At 38.2% G+C, this 17,130-nt stretch overlaps 1 long non-coding RNA gene across 2 annotated transcripts in view; it reads right to left on the reverse strand.

Moving 5' to 3' along the window:
• The window catches only part of LOC148149666 (uncharacterized), a 70,806-nt gene that overhangs the window by 28,435 nt on the left and 25,241 nt on the right, over window positions 1-17,130 (reverse strand). The gene's annotated exons all lie outside the window — the stretch shown is intronic.

Raw genomic sequence — 17,130 nt, forward strand, 5'->3', positions numbered from 1 at the left:
AGTACAAAATATGCCATATCTGCTCAATTAAAACAAAAGAATTGTGGATTCTAAAAATGCAAAACAAAAACAAAGTATAGGAGAAACTCCGCAGGCTGTTTTTCACGCTCTACAGATGCTGAGTTAATATTTGGAGTCCAGTGACCACTGTCAGTTTTGAGACCTACTCAGTTTTTGCAGGACTTTGATTTTGCAGCCCGTTACCTTCTGCTCCTGTGTTGCCTTTTGCAAAAAAATTGAAAATAGATGACGAGAACAGAAACAAACATTGAAATATTTCCTTTCCAACAAGATGAACACCTTCTTCATTAGAAAACATAACTATATTCTACATATGATTTCAGCAAGTAGGAAAGAGTCTCAAAAATAAATGCACTGATTTATAGATTTCAAAGTGAAATCGCTCACATATTAATACTCGGTTCAAACTGTAAATGCTGGTCACAATATTAAACAAAACGCTTTTCAGGTCTTCAGTCATTCTTCAGCACCGACTACACAATTAATAAATATGAGAATGGAATGATGAGTCCTTAAGCAATGCTCTTGGTTGAAAACAACAGGAGCACATTAAGTCTCAGACTAAACAACTAACCAAAAGAATAATGCTCTTCTCGGAAGCTCGTATCAGAAAAATAAGTTAAAAAATACACAGGGACTTCAAAATATTCACGAAGGAAAAATCAGAAAATATGTTTTCATTTATGCAATCCAGTCTCATGAGAACCAAATACTCCCAGCTGCACTATGCGTTTAAATAGGTTGGATAATTAGCATACAAAGCTCACAATCGGAAGCAGCATTTCCCAACTAGCGTTTATACAGACATTTTGATTAGGATTTTAATACTCCTGGACCCTTGTGAAGCACCAAAGTAGAGTATCACGCACCATGAAAGCTGAAAACTAAGGCCAAGCTAAAATTCATGCACTTTTCAGTAAAATAAAGTCTCAATAACTTCAATATTTATTGCTCCTAATTTAAGAGTGCCGAGCTAAAACAATTAATTCAAATAGTATCCTGTTTGTCTAGAGATGAATTTCAATATTGTTGGAATACGTGAAGGAGGAATGTTGGGCAATGATCCTGAAGCTTCGAAATGCCCAAAGGGGAAGATTTAGAATTACTGGTCACAATACTAGTGATAAAACAAAGACAATGAAGATTATGAGAAGAGAAAAGAGTTAGATGCTGGAGAATGAGTTGGAAGAAAATGAGTGGGTGAAGTGGATTAAAGGGACACTACACATTGTCCAATATCACTGTCTTCCTATTCAAATGTGTTGAAGAGGCGTGAAAGAGGGCATTAAGTCAAGTCTGGGAGAAGCACTTAAAACTTTAGGATTGAGGAATTAGTGGAGAAACAATGTTTATATAGTTTCTTGCAGAAAAATCAAACACATCTGAGAGTTACTTGAAGTTATAGAAATAATTGCAACAAAGTATTGACAAATGAAGAACAAGCTGCAATAAGCTTTTAAAAAAAACTACAGCTATAAATAATGTAGTATTCACTAATGGTCAATCTTGAGAGTATCACAACCCAGATGAGAACAGTGCACTCATTGTCCCTCTGAGGACACTATTTCATGGGGTGCAACATAAAACAAAAATGTGCATTACCCAAGTCCTAGGTATGGCCAAAGATCCATCAAATTTAATAAGCACGACTTTATTGATTTTTTATAAAATGAAAATGCAGAATAGGTTAACACGCTTATTTGTAATATGGACATCTAAACAGGTAGTGCTCCTATAACACAATGGTTGCACTCTTGTGCTACCTCATGTTACAGAAAAATTGTGCTTTAGAAACAGTATTTAAGGTGATGATAATGTAATAGTGTTACAGCCAACACACATTTCAAAAGTTTGTGCTTTAGAAACAACGCCCACAATTCGTCAATCATGTTATTAAAAATTCACATTAATGTAACCCATGTTATAGCGCAACGGCCTGTAGCCCAAAGCCCATCAGATAAAAAAGGGAAAATATTGATTTTTCCCTTGCATCATCTCCTCTCTTCATCTTGCACTCATCAGGGCAATTAGAAAAGTACAAAATTACAGGGGAAACCAATGTTTATAATGTACGAGATCACTAATTGGTTGGGAAATGGATTAGTTCATGGCCAAAATAAAAACACTAAAACCAGAAGAACTGCGGGTGCTGGAAATCAGAAACAAAAACAAAAACAAAAATTGCTGGAAAAGCTCAGCAGGCTTGGCAGCAACTATGAAGAAAAATCATAAACATCTCGGGTCCAGAGGAACATTCTGAAGAAGGGTCACTGGACCAGAAACATTTCTGCCCATCACACAATTGAACAATGTCATATATGAATTTCAGTGCCAGAGTGATGCAGGCAGCACATGCCAAAGGCAGTTCATATCAAACATCATAGCCCTATGGATACTGGCAACAAACAAGATGCTGATCACAGCTAACTAGCCCACAGATACAAAACTCACCATAAAATTCGACATCAGATGAAATTCTGAGCAAATATTACCCAATTGCAAAGAGCCAGTGTGCACGAAAAAGTCCACTGACAACAAATTTAGGGCCAGTCAGTTACAAGACTGTCAATCTCGACCACCTTTGTAATCTACATATATTAAAGGAAGTCCTTATTCCTTGCAGGCTAGAATGAATTTGTCTATGCAGAATCCGTGTCAACTCAAGAATATAGGCTACATCCATTTTCAGGTTCATTTCTTAGACCATAGGTTCAGAGTCAACCTTCCTGGTTTAAAATTTCAACAAAGCTTGGTAGTTAATGGTCAATTGTTAACCGTCACAATCTCGATTGAAACACCTCTACCAAAGTTCATTTGCTAACAAATCAGCACGCTCTTCACAGATAGTATAAATGCTGGTTCTCCCCATAAACTGATAATCTTACAAATTGTCCTGATGAGTGCAAGACAAAAATCTGTCTTTTTTCAGCAATACATACTCTAGTTATGTACTACTAAATGGCTATTTGGATTCCTCTGTTTGCAGGAATTAACTTTAAAAAAACCCTTTTTGGTCAACAGTGATTAAGCTTGAAATTAAAGGAAAGAACAAATAATGATCTAAGGCTATCACAGCATGTCTATTGCATGTGTGGTCAAGTCAATCATGTACAATTACCTCTTGGGAGTACTGGCAGACAAAGTTTAGGAGAATAGATATGAGAAAATTAGTCTTTTTAGTGATATGGCGAAATTTGCAAGAGTTGAGGGACAGGATGTATATGTAATTGGAAAGGCAAGGCCTGGTTAGGGATAGTCAATATGGCTTTGTGCATGGGAAATCATGTCTCACAAACTTGATTGAGTTTTTTGAAGTAGTAACAAAGAGGATTGATGAGGGCAGAGCGGTAGATGTGATCTACATGGACTTCAGTAAGGCATTCGACAAGGTTCCCGTTGGGAGACCGGTGAGCAAGGTTAGATTCCGGAGTACAGGGAGAACTCGCCATTTGGATACAGAACTGGCTCAAAGGTAGAGGCCAGATGGTGGTGGTGGAGGGTTGTTTTACAGACTGGAGTGCCACAAGGATCGGTGCTGGGTACGCTACTTTTCGTCATTTATATAAATGATTTGGATGTGAGCACAAGAGATATAGTTAGTAAGTTTGCTGAGGACACCAAAATCGGCGGTGTAGTGAACAGCAAAGAAGGTCACCTTAGATGACAACAGGATCTTGTTCAGATGGGTCAATGGGCTGAGGAAGTAGCAGATGGGGTTTAATGTAGACAAATGCGAGATACTGCATTTGGGAAAGCAAATCTTAGCAGGACTTATCCACTTAATGGTAAGGTCCTAGGGAGTGCTGCTGAACAAAGAGACCTTGGAGTGCAGGTTCATAGCTCCTTGAAAGTGGAGTCGTAGTTAGATAGGATAGTGAAGGCAGCATTTGGTATGCTTTCCCTTATTGGTCAGAGTATTAAGTACAGGATTTGGGAGGTCATGTTGCGGCTGTACAGGACATTGGTTGGACTACTGTTGGAATATTGTGTGCAATTCTGGTCTCCCCCCTATCGGAAGGATGTTGTGAAACTTGAAAGGGTTCAAAAAGATTTACAAGGACGTTGCCAGGGTTGGAGGATTTGAGCTATAGGGAGAGGCTGAACAGGCTAGGGCTGTTTTCCCTGGAGCCTCGGAGACTGAGGGGTGACCTTATTCGAGGTTTATAAAATCATGAGGGGCATGGATAAAATAAATAGACAAAGTCCTTTCCCTGTGAGAGGGGAAAGATATAAAAGAAACCCAAGAGGCAAATTTTTCGCACAGAGGATGGTACGTGTATGGAATGAGACGCCAGAGGAAGTGGTGAAGGCTAGTACAATTGCAACATTTAAAAGGCATCTGGATGGGAATATGAATAGGAAGGGTTTGGATGGCCAGGGGCTCATAGAGCGACTAGATTAGATTGGGATATCTGGTTAGCCTGGACGGGTTGGACCGAAAGGTCTGTTCCCATGCTGTACACCTCTATGACTCTCTGGCAGTTTTCTACATCTTTTGCAAATTTCACCAAAGTTACAAACAGGGAACAATCCTTCAGGACCACGCAGACTTATTGCATTGCAAGTACAATAAACTGAACTTTGAAAACCAGCAGAATGAATGACATTGTTCAGGGGTGTTAAGATATGGGAAGTGTTAAACCACATAGGCCCCGCTAAAATCGAAATTTTCTATGTTGTTTATCAGGCATAGCTATTAGCGTAGTTTAGTTGAACAATCAGAAATCAAGCACAAGAGACACAAGAACACCAAGTGGCATCTGGATTCAGGACAAGCAACAAAGAATCTTTAAATGACATACATTTGGATTGTCATAGTGCCAAAGAGAGAAGAATACGTCTTTTGTTTGACTGAGAATTGTTCTACAGCATTCTGCAATAAGATATCAATCAAAAGGTAGTTAGTTAGAAATTTCAAATTATTTAACAAACATGTGTTCTAACCAGACCAACTGGTCAGTAAAAAGGTAATCCCATCTTTTTGCGAAAATTTTATTATAAAATCAATTTTTTATATTCACACTACTAAGAAACTGAGGTTGCATTTGCAGATTTGAGCTTGTAATTTTAGGTTCACTCTCTTTGGCACTATGACAATCCAAATGTACGGCATTTAAAGATTCTTTGTGAGGTGACCTAACAGAATAGATTTACTAGAATGATACAGGGACAAGAGTTGTAGTGTGAGAGCAGTTTGTATATATTCGGCTTCTAATAGATTTGAATACGTAAGATTTGAGGGTGATTTAACAGAGGAATTCAAGATAATCTAATTAGTTGAATGGGTATATATAGAGAAACATTTTTTTGATGGTGGGGGAGGAGTTTAAGCATTCAGAGGTAGTGGCTGAAAGGAAAATAAAACTTGCTTTATACACAGTGTCTTTCACAACCACAAAATGTCCTTTAGTGCTTTAGAGCCAATTACAAAGTACTCTTTGAAGTGTCGTTGTAGTAATGTCAGAAAGCACTTGCTCACACCAGAAGTATTGGAAACTTAGAACTCTCTTCTCCTCCTCCTCCACCACCCTCAATCCTAATAAACCGTCATAGTCATTTTAACATTTTCAGTTGAAATAAAGTACTGGCTGGATTTCTGCTAGGCAAGGGTATTAAGTTTTACGGAGGGAAAGCAGGTAGATGAAGTCATAGAAGACAGACCAACTGGACCAACAGAATAGGGATTAAGAAGCAGAAAGATCTGACAATCTTCAACTTTACTTTCTGGCTTTATCTCCATAACCTTGGATTCTCTTACTGATTAAGAAAATATCAAAAGAGAAAATGCTGGAACATCTCAGCAGATCTGGCAGCATCTGTAAGGAGAGAAAAGAGCTGACGTTTCGAGTCTAACTGACCCTTTGTCAAAGTTTTGCCAAAGGTCAGTTAGATGCGAAATGTCAGCTCTTTTCTCTCCTTACAGATGCTACCAGACCTGCTGAGATTTTCCAGCATTTTCTCTTTTGGTTTCAGATTCCAGCATCCGCAGTAATTTGCTTTTATGATTAAGAAAATATCTTAGCCCGCAATAATAAGTGCAGCATATTTTTAAAAAAATGAACAGCACTCTATGGCAAAGAATGCCACATATTCACTACCCTCTGATAGGCATAAGTAGATAAGTGGCAAATAACAGAATATCTCCAGTACAACAAAATCCTGTTGCTTGACTTCAAATCTCCACCAGCAACATCCAAAGGAATAGCCATCATACAGAAGTATAATTGGATCATCTAATTACTATGGCTAGAAGAGACATGTGTGGAATCACAGGAGATGAGAGAGGTATTAAACAAATATTTTGTGTAGGTTTATACTATGGAGGAAGACATGGGGGCTAGGGAATTCAGAAATAAATGTTGTTGTCTTGGAACCGTCCACATTACAGAAAAGATTGGGCTGGAGGTCTTAAACATACAAAGGCAGATAAATCTTCGGGACCTGGTCAAGTGCATTCTAGGACATTGTGAGAAGCTAGGGAAGAAATTGCGGGGCTCCTATTTGTATTATGTACAGCCACAGGTGAGGTGCGTAATGTTAAGACATTATTTATGAAAAACTGTAAAGAGACCTGCGCATTACAGACTGGTGAGTCTGGCATCAGTGGAGGGTAAGATGTTGAAGGGGATTATGTTATGAATTCCGTTTCCAAATCCCCTCAAATGTATTAAAAAGATAGCATACACTATAACTTTTTCTTATTTTAAAAGTGCACTGCATCCCATTCCATATGCAATTCAATTGGCCAAATTGCTCAACTAAACAAAATATTTAATTTTTAAACTACAGTTAAAATAGAGTAAACAAAAAAGGAATTGGCGTAACTATCAAAATGCTGAACTGTTCAAGTAAACATCCCATAAACACACCATGGCAAAGACAAATTCACTAAAATAGGCTGTCTCATGTGCAATTGTAGCAAGAAGTGAACACCACCTTTTAGCTATAATAGAGGAAAAAGAGCTTTCAAATTCGGCTTCAAGATCCCAGCAACTGCAGAAAACTAAAAGTAAAAGTCTTGGTTCTGTGGGAGCTGGACCCCACCCATTTAAGCTGCTTCTATTGTCCTTACTATTCACGAAAAAACCCAAGGACTCACAAGCTGTTTACTTTATTAGCTTTGAGCAGACCACTCTGTCTCAACTTTTCTTCATGAAAAACAAAATCAAGATTAAAAAACACTTTTTAAAGCCATGGTATTGTCACAATTCTGAGAGATACAATTTACATGCAATTGGAGAGGCAACGACTGATTAGGGATGGTCAGCATGGCATTGTATATGGGAAATCATATCTCTCAAACTTCAATTGAGTTTTTTTTTGAGGACGTAACCAAGAAGATAGTTGAAGGCAGAGCAGGAGATGTTGTGTACATGGACTTTAGTATAGCCTATGAAAAGTTGTGCACAGCAGACTAATTAGGCACATGGGATCCAGGAGAGATTTCTAATTAGTTACCAAATTAGCTTGATAGTAAGAGACAAAAGGGTAGTGGTAGAGGGCTGCTTTCCAGTCTAGAAGTCTGTGACAATGGGTGGCACAGTGGTTAGCACTGCTGCCTCACAGTGCCAGAGACCCAGGTTCAATTCCCGCCTCAGGCAAATGTCTGTGTGGAGTTTGCACATTCTCCCAGTGTCTGCGTGGGTTTTCTCTGGGTGCTCCGGTTTCCTGTCACAATCCAAAAATGTTCCGTTTAGGTGAATTCGCCATGCTAAATTGCCCGCAGTGTTAGGTGAAGGGGTAAAGGTAGAGGAATGGGTTTGGGCAGGTTGCTCTTCGGAGGGTCGATGTGGACTTGTTGGGCCGAAGGGCCTGTTCCCACACTATAAGTAATCTAATCTAAAAGTAATGCTCCACAGGGATCAGTGCTGGGTCCACTGCCTTTTGCCATTTATACAAATGATTTAGGTAAGAATTTAGGAATCATGGTTAGTAAGTTTGCAGATGAGATCAAAATTGGTGGACTACTGGACAGTGAAAAAGGTTATCCAAGATGACAAAGGGATCTTGATCAATTGGGCCAAAGGACTGAAGAGTGGCAGATGGAGTTTAATTTGGAAAAACACGAGGAATTGAATCTTGATAAAACAAACAAGGGTAGGTCTTAAGAGTGCAGGTACATAGATCTTTGAAAGTTGCATCAAAGGTAGACAAGGTGTTTAAGAAAGTATTTAGCATGCTTGCCTTTATTGCTCAGACCACTGAATATAACAGTTGGCCATCATGCTGAGGTTGTACAGGACATTGATGAGGCTACTTTTGGAGTACTATGTACAGTTCTGGTCACTCTACTATGGGAAAATTGTAACTAAATTGGAGAGAGTTCAGAAAAGATTTATTAAGATGTTGCCGGAATTGGAAGATTTGAGTGATAAGGAGAGGCTGGGGCTTTTCACTGGACTCTAAGAGGTTGACAAAACCATGAAGGGCAAAGATAAGGTGAATTGCAAAGATCTTTTCCCTAGGGTGGGGGACTTCAAAACTTGAAGGCATATTTTTGAAGTGTGAGAAGAAAAATTTAAAAAGAAACCAGAGGGGCAACTTTTTCCCACACAGAGTGGTTTCTGTATGGGGTGAACTGCCAGAGGAAGTGGTAGCTGTAGGTGAAGTTACAACATTTAAAAGACATTTAGACAGGTACATGAACAGGAAAGGTTTAGAGAGGTATGTGCAAATGTGACTAGTTTAGTTTGGGAAACTTGGTGGGAATGGACAAGATGGACCAAAGGGTCTGTTTCCGTGCCATATGCTCGCAACTTTAGGTCAAAGCCTGAGAATTCTATAGTGAGTAATTCATCTCCTGACTCCCCAGAGTCTGTCAACCACTGACAAAACTCAAGCCAGGAGTATGAGGAAATGTTCTACACTAGCTTGCAAAAATGCAGCTCCAATTAAACTCAATAAGTTCAACAAAATCCAGCATACCATCCATCACTTTAAAAGTTCATTCACTCCCTGCAGCACCAGCACAAAGTGGCAGTAATGTGCATCTTCTGCAACCTGTTCTGTGGCAACTCACCAACGCTCCTTCATAACTACAACCTCTACCAATTAGAATGCAAGAGCAACAGATATATGGAAACATCACCACCTGAAACATCCCTTCCAAACCACAAACCATCGTAACTTGGCAACAGATCATCAGAGTGAAAATCCTGGAGCTCCCTCCAGTCAATCATTGTGAACGTAGCTACACGAGCTAAACAGATGCAACAAGTGCTGGCTTTTCCAGCTCACATCTTATTAATGAGAAACAGAAAGACAGCTCAAATGTTGAATTTTTTCAGTTACAAAGCAAAATTGGGCCTACCCCTTTCCTAGTTTAACTCTTGCAAGTAAACCTAAATGAGATGATTATAAAACATGAAAAATATTCAATGTAAGCAATTCATCTTGCAGATGTTTCACCAAAATGTCAACTGCATCCTGCAGGTAATCTGCATCTTCTGGAACATGTCCCACTTTAACTCAGACCATCTGCCAAAAAAAATTCCTGAAGATACAACCTCTGCCAAACTCCATACTCAGATGTGCGCCTTGGCAATCCTGGCTAAGTTGCCAACTGACTTCCCCTCCCTCTATGGCTGGCTCCCAATTTTAATCTCACTTTGAAAAAGAATTACATAAGTACTTATACTAAGTATGCCTTGATTTATGAAATACAAGTTAATAATGTTTACTTTTTAAAACAATACAGATAAGTTAAAACAAGTTTGGTATACAGATGATCAAAAGTGGTTCTGTACTTAGAAAATTCTTAACTTGTGTAATCTTTCCAATTAGTTAAAACTTGAAAATTCTCAGATTTAAATAAATCAACATTAAATAGAAATAAGCCATATTCCCAGTGACTATTTTAGTCATACCTTTGCAAAGAATCTGCTTGCACCATCTTTGAATGCAATTAAAAATGCCTTGATAAGACCTTAAGATATAGGAGAACTAGGCCATTCAGCCCATCCAATCTGCAACACCATTTATTGTTGACCATTCAACCATATTCTCTGGCCTCTCCTGACAATCCTTCATTCCCTTACTAATTAAGAACTTATCTGTCTTAAGTATAGTGAATGAGTTGGCCTCCACAGCCTTCTGCAGCAATGAATTCCACAGATTCACCACCCTCTGGCTCAAAATATTCCTCCTCATCTCAGCTCTAAAAGGTTGTCCCTTCATTGTGAGACAATGCCCTCCAGTCCTAGTTGCTCCTACTAGTGGAAACACTTCTGCCACACTAAATCTCTCCAGGCCTCTCAGTACTCTAATTTTCGTTCAGATCATTCCTCATCCTTCGAAACTCCACTAATTATAGAGCCAGATTCTCAACCAATCCTCACATGACAAGCCTTTCAACTCCAGGATCATTCTTGTAAACAGGGTTTGAAAAACAAAGCCTATATTTGAAAATTAGTAATCAAGATAAAAGCAAATCTGTAAAGTAATTACAGCACAGGAAAAGAAAGGTCATTCAGCTCAGCAAATCCATCCTCACATCCATGCTATTATTATTCCATTCAAGATTCAATCCATCTTTTCTCATCAACTCCATCAATATACCCTGCGATTCTTTTGGTACTCGGTTATTTATCCAACTTTCCTTAAAATATACTCATGCAATTAGTCTCAACTACTTTTTCTCGTTTCCAGCTCTACATTTTCAGGAAGGAAGTTCCTCCAAATTCACCCTTGAATATGTGAACGACTATCTTGGATGTACAACTCCTGTATTTGGTCAAACTAACAAATAGAATTATGTTCACGATAGTCATCCTACCAAACATCTCAATCATCAAATCATATTACCTTGCAGCCTACACAAAAAAGTCCCAGTCTGTTTTATTCGAGAAGCCTGAAACACAAAATGTGTTAATTTTAAAAATGATACAAAAATGTGATCTTAATGGCAGAAATCATTTTGCCAGCCTCTGTCATACTCAACAATCAAGCATCTTGTTTGCACCATATCTTTAGAATCCGTTTTCAGGTTTTGTACACATCTCTACCTTGGATTCTAATTTGTTGCAAGCTATAATGTCAGAATATTTCTCTCAGAGTAGATTAAAAACTTACAACAAAAATGTATTGGCAATGCTGAACAACATTTGGGTGTTTCTTTTCCATAAAAACAATTTAAAAATTGGTACTGTAAAACAACTTGTTTAGATTCAAATTTCAGAATGAACTGTATCACTTTCAAACTTTATCTAAAATTATATTATGGTCACTATTTCCCAAAGGCTCCTTTACAGTAAAGGTTATTAATTAGCCTTTCTCATAATATTAAATCTAAAATAGCCTGATACCTAGCTGTTTCCTCAATGTATGCTCCAGAAGCCATTATTATATACACTCCAGGAAATCAATCTTCACAGCACTTCTACTGCTTTGCTTTAGCCAATGTGCAATGTGAACTCATCCATTATTATTCCATTAGTCATGTTACATGTTTCTACAAGTTTGCCTTCCCAACATTACAAGACTCTCTTCTGGCTTAAAAACAACTCAATGTCTGCTGCTCCTTGCAGTTTCTTAGTCCCACCCAAACTGATTCTACATCTCAAACCTTCAATCCAAGATTTTCTCTCACTAATGTACTAAACGCATCCTTGGTGAGCACTACTGCACCTGTTTCTACATTTGTTTATCCTTCCTAAATAATGAATATCCTTGAATATTCAGTTCCCAGTCTTGGGTCATGCTGAAATGGCAATCATACCCATTTCTCTCTATTTGTGCCTTCATTCCATCTGCCTTATTGCATACACTCATACAGGATGCCCTTATCTTAAGTTATATACACCATCATTTGATATTCTGATCCCACTTAGTACTTGCTTTAGTTTCAGCCCTTTTTCCCTTTATTTTGCTCCCTTCTATTCTGAGGTCCTGCTCAGTTCTTACTCCCCTATTTAGTTTGAACACCCCAAGGACTACGGAGGTTCAGGAAGGCAGGTCACCACCACCATCTCCAAAGCAATTACAAATGGCTACATCCACAAACAAAAAACCTTCCCTAACAGCATTAGTAGATTTCCCTGCAAGAATATTAGACTTAGTCCTGCAACAGTACAATCTGCCCATCTTGTACAAATGCTCTCTGCCTCAGAAGTGAACAAATTGCCTCAGAAATTTGAACACCCTACCTCCTGCATCAATTCTCCAGCATCATGTTTAATGGTGAAATTTTCCTGTTTATGCTCAGAACCATGTAGCACTGCTTTAACAAGTCCTGCGAAATCTGCTCACAGAGCCTGAACACTTTTCAAACCTATGTTGTTAGTAACAGTGTAGACCATGACCTTTGAATGTTCATCCTCCAAAAAGAATATCATGTAGCCAGAGACACAATAACACTGGCACCAGACCATCCTGGAGTCACAGAGTCATAGAGACGTACAGCACAGAAAAAGACTCCTCTGTCTAACTCATCCATGCCAACCAAATATGTTAACCTAATCTAGTCCCATTTGCCAGCATTTGGCCCATACCCCTCTAAACCTTCCTATTCATATGCCCATCCAGATGCCTTTTAAATGTTGTAATTCTACCAGCCTCCACCACTACTTCTGGCAGCTCATTCCATATGTGCACCACCCTCTACACGAAAGCTTTGCCCCTAAGATCCCTTCTAAATCTTTCCCCCTCACTCTAAACCTATGCCCTCTAGTTCTGGACTCCCCCACACCAGGGAAAAGACCTTGTCTATTTACCCAATCCATGCATCTTGTCACATCTACAGTCACAAACTTTTCCCCTAGTGATGTAGAAAGGTCCTTATCACTATTAGTCTTCCACTCTATTTTCTCCCTCCTGAGCAGCTGAACCCTACGTGGTGCCATGGTAAAGGGTGTCAGAGACCTATAGATATTTTCTAATCAAACTCTTCAGAGATGTTAATACACACCTTTGGAGCAGGTGGGACTTCCTAATTCAGAGGAAGGGACACTACCATAAAGCCACAAGACACCCTTGTCATAGAGCTATGTGAATACTGTAACTTAAAAGATGTGAATAACAATTAAAATATGTCAGAATGAAACAGGACTTCACTTTGATATAATAAAATAGAAACTCACTGGGAAATCAATTGCTCATAGTGAAATGAATTGGCAGACTAAGCTGCTGAGAGAACATATAAATTTACACACCATTTTTAAAAAAAGTGTTCTGTTTATTAGATTAAGCAATTGTACTTTTCACCTGCTGTACCATGGTTCAGCCAACATGACAATTGTAATGCATAATACAGAAACATTCAGATTGTGCATAAAATGTTCAAACATACAAATAAAATATTTTTATTTGCACAATTGTATTAAGACGCAGAACTTCTGGATATTCCAAACAGACGACTATACAGACACCAACTCTGCAAACAAAGTTACGGGGACAATACAGGTAAACAATAATGGTTTGTTCAATCAGCCATAATGGCAAGGCAGGCTTGACAGATTGAATGGCCTTTTCCTGCACGAGTGTTCCTAATTTAGCCTATTCGTAAATTCAGTTCACACAAAGTTTTCAAATCACAATTTCATTCATCCAGCATTAACACTACTTCATGTGCTATTAGTTATATATAAACTTTTGAGGTATTATTTAGAATCTTTAATAACTCAAAATGCAAGATCTGTTACAAAAACAATTACGTGCTGTTGGTGTTAATGTCAAGAATTTTGGAAGTTGCTCAACTCTTCTGTTTCTAACGATAATAATAAATGGACAATATGATTTGTTACTGTTAAAAAGAACAGGGGAAGAACCTGGAGTAGTACCACATAGTATCACAATAAATAAAGGGAGATGACACTGTCAGTTTTAAATACTTCCTTTTCCAGAATAGGGTTTAGTGGGAGCATTAAAGTTTATAAAGTTAGAGATCAGGTGCAAAAATTAACAATTAGATGTACAAATATCTGTAGCTGTTAATGGGTTTTATGCCTAATATATTAAACTTCTGCAGCATCAATCCTCCAACACAAAAGCAGACAAGTTAACTACTCCAAGGTCCAGGAAGTTCCATTTGGTCTAAGAAACATCTAGCTAAATCTCTCTCGCCACCCTCTTAGAAGGGAGACATACAACTCAAGTAATACTTCCTAAACGTCTACTTAGGTTCAAGTACAATGAAGAAAAAAGAACTCTGGCTTATTTTCCCAAATATCGAACAGAAAGATAATATGGGAAGTAAACCAGTGAGCTCTGTTGAGAAAAATAAGAGCCTAACACCAAACCAGACTAAATTAACATTTACCTTTGTCTGCATAATTTGCTGCGTGCAAATTGGCTGCCGCACAGAATTATATAACAATACTTTAATTAAGTCATTCATTTCAAGATGACAGCGGAGTAGAAGCACAATGTGCAGGCTCCTGAGCCCAGGAGTCCAAAGCTTGCCTACTCTATTTTACAATTTTTTCCTCTTTCTATGCATTTTTTAAAAAACAAGTTTCCATTTATTAAGGTACCTTACTTTCTTTTAATGACTTTGGCAATAGGTGCCTTCTCTCGACCCAGGACCCCCGACGAGGAAGCTTCCGCCTGAAATGGCGGAATAGGCCTACCTTGGTGATCTTGTCCCGACATGAAGTTCTTTATCAGTGGCTTCTGGGTATTCCAGGAAAGGTCTCATCTTGGCTTCAGATGCGGCTTCCAGGTCTTCTAGTGGCCTAGTACATAGGTCTAATCCTGACGTGGAGATCTCATCTACGCGTGGCGGAGCGGTTTTGGCCTAGTTTTTCAGCAAACCCTGAATCCAGGAGCCATTAGCTAAACTGTGATGAACTTAGTCTTTCTTCCTTCTTATTTATGACTTCCGTCATTAATTTAGGTACCATGGTACGGCAACTTGTAACGGTTAACACTATTTTTTATAAAAATACATGTGACAATAAATTGCTTTTCTAGTCATTTACTGTGGAACTTCAGAAAGGACATGAAAACCACAACATATTCTCTTCTTTCTTGGTCCACCATGCTACCAAATTCAGCACACTATCCACTATACTGTGACATAAACTTATGATCCCAATTTTAAAAAGCAGACAAGTGACAAATGCTTCTAAAAACATTTCAATAACTTCAAATGGCCAACAAACCAACTGAGATCACTAACAAACTGTATTTTACAAAATACTATGGAGAGAACATACAATGATTCTGAAAGGTTTGTAAAACCTGCACTTGCTAAGCTTTAAAGCCACATGCAACGATAAAGACAAATATAAAGCGAATCTGGCCTAAGACTAACTGGTTAAAGTACCAGACTTTTGGCATCTGAAATACACAATTAAGATATTCTTAGAAGAATGATACATTTGTGTAAACCAACAGATAACTGTGCAATAATTTCACTTTTTGGCTGTAAGCACTTTATGCATCAGTAGTTTTTCCATGTGTTTGCCCAAAAGAAGTAATGACTATAAGAATTTAAAAACTGAAGGAGGAGGAATTTACTTTCATGATTAACAGCCCAAACAGGAAACATTCTGTGCTAGATTAGACAAAATAGGAACAAATAAGCAAATTAAAATTTAGAATACCTTTCACAAATTTATGATATCTTGAAGTGCTTCGAGGTATCAATTATTTTTGTAATGCAATTATCAATATAGTGAAATGACAAATTTAAATTTTATACAATGTGCTCAGTTTTTTCCATGCTATGGCTCATTGCTATGGACACTTTTGATAAAACAAACAAGAGCAGGACTTATACAGTTAATAGTGACCATGGATAATGTTGTTGGAGAGAGAGACATAGGGATTCAAGTACAATACTTCTTTGAAAGTTGCAATGTAGGTAAACAGAGCGGTTAAGGTGGTGTTTTGCATGCTTGCCTTCATTGCTGAGATCATTCAGGAGAGGAGTTGGGACGTCATGTTGTGCTTGTGCAAGACATTGATGAGGCCACTTTTGGAGTATTATATACACAGTTGTGGTTACCCCGCTATAGTAAGGATGTTGTTAAATTGGAGAGGGTTCAAAAGAGGTTTACCAGGACATTGCTGTGACTAAACAGTTTAAGTTTAAACGGGAGATTTCAGAGGCTGGGACATTTTTCATTGGAGCGTACGAGGTTGAGGAGTGACCTTATATCGATTTATATAACCACGAGGTGCATAGATAAGGTGAATAGCAAAGGTCTTTTCTTTAGGGTGGGTGAGTTCAAAACTAGGGGGCATATTTTTTTAAAGCAAGAAGAAAAAATTTAAAAAGGGACAACTTGTTCACACAGATGATGGTTCATACGTAGAATGATCGGCCAGAGGAAGTGGTAAATGCAAGTACAGTTACAACATTTATTAAGTACAGAAGCCTAGTCCATGCTATCAACCTAGGTCTAAAAGATGAGTAAATTGGGGAATTCACTGTACTTATTAAAATGTTTAATTTTTTTTAAACATCTAAGAAAGACGAGGCTTGATTTCCAGCATTCTACTCAGTAAGCTACCCATTGAAGCGTAACACTATCTACCCTATCTGTGCCCCTGATTATTCAAATAAAAATTACACTCATCTAGGAGACTGAAATTTAAAGATATGCAAGTCTTGTTACAACTGCACAGGTCCCAATTTTTAACAACGTACATACTGGTATTGAAGGCAGTTCAAAAGAGGTTCACTAGGCTGATTCCTGGAATGAAGGGTTGACTTATCGAGAGCAGTTAAACAGACTAGACCTTTACTTAGAGAGTTTACAAGAACAAGGAATTATCTTACTGAAACAACAAGATTCTGAGAAGGCTTGATAGAGTAGATGTTGAGAAGATGCTTCCACTTGTAGGGGAAATCTTGCACTGAGGAACACAGTTATAGATTAGCGAATATTCACTTAAAACTGAAATGCAAAGGAATCTCTTCTCCCTGAAGATAATTAATGTCTGGAATTCTCTATGCCAGGGACCTGTAGAGGCTAAAACAAGAGGTAGATAGAGTTTTGTAATATTGGGAAGTTAAGGGTTGTGATGAGCTGGTATGAAGAGAAATGAGGCCTTGGACAGATGTGCCATGGTACTGTTGAATGGAGGGGATGAGGCTGCTTGAGGGCTGATTGAGCTATTCCTCATGTTCTTAAACTCTAGACATTTTGAATTAAGATTTGGACA

Source organism: Chiloscyllium plagiosum, unplaced genomic scaffold (assembly GCF_037043375.1).
Source record: "Chiloscyllium plagiosum isolate Xiang-an unplaced genomic scaffold, Cpla_swu_hap1 HiC_scaffold_7, whole genome shotgun sequence".
In the NCBI taxonomy this organism is placed as follows: Eukaryota; Metazoa; Chordata; class Chondrichthyes; order Orectolobiformes; family Hemiscylliidae; genus Chiloscyllium; species Chiloscyllium plagiosum.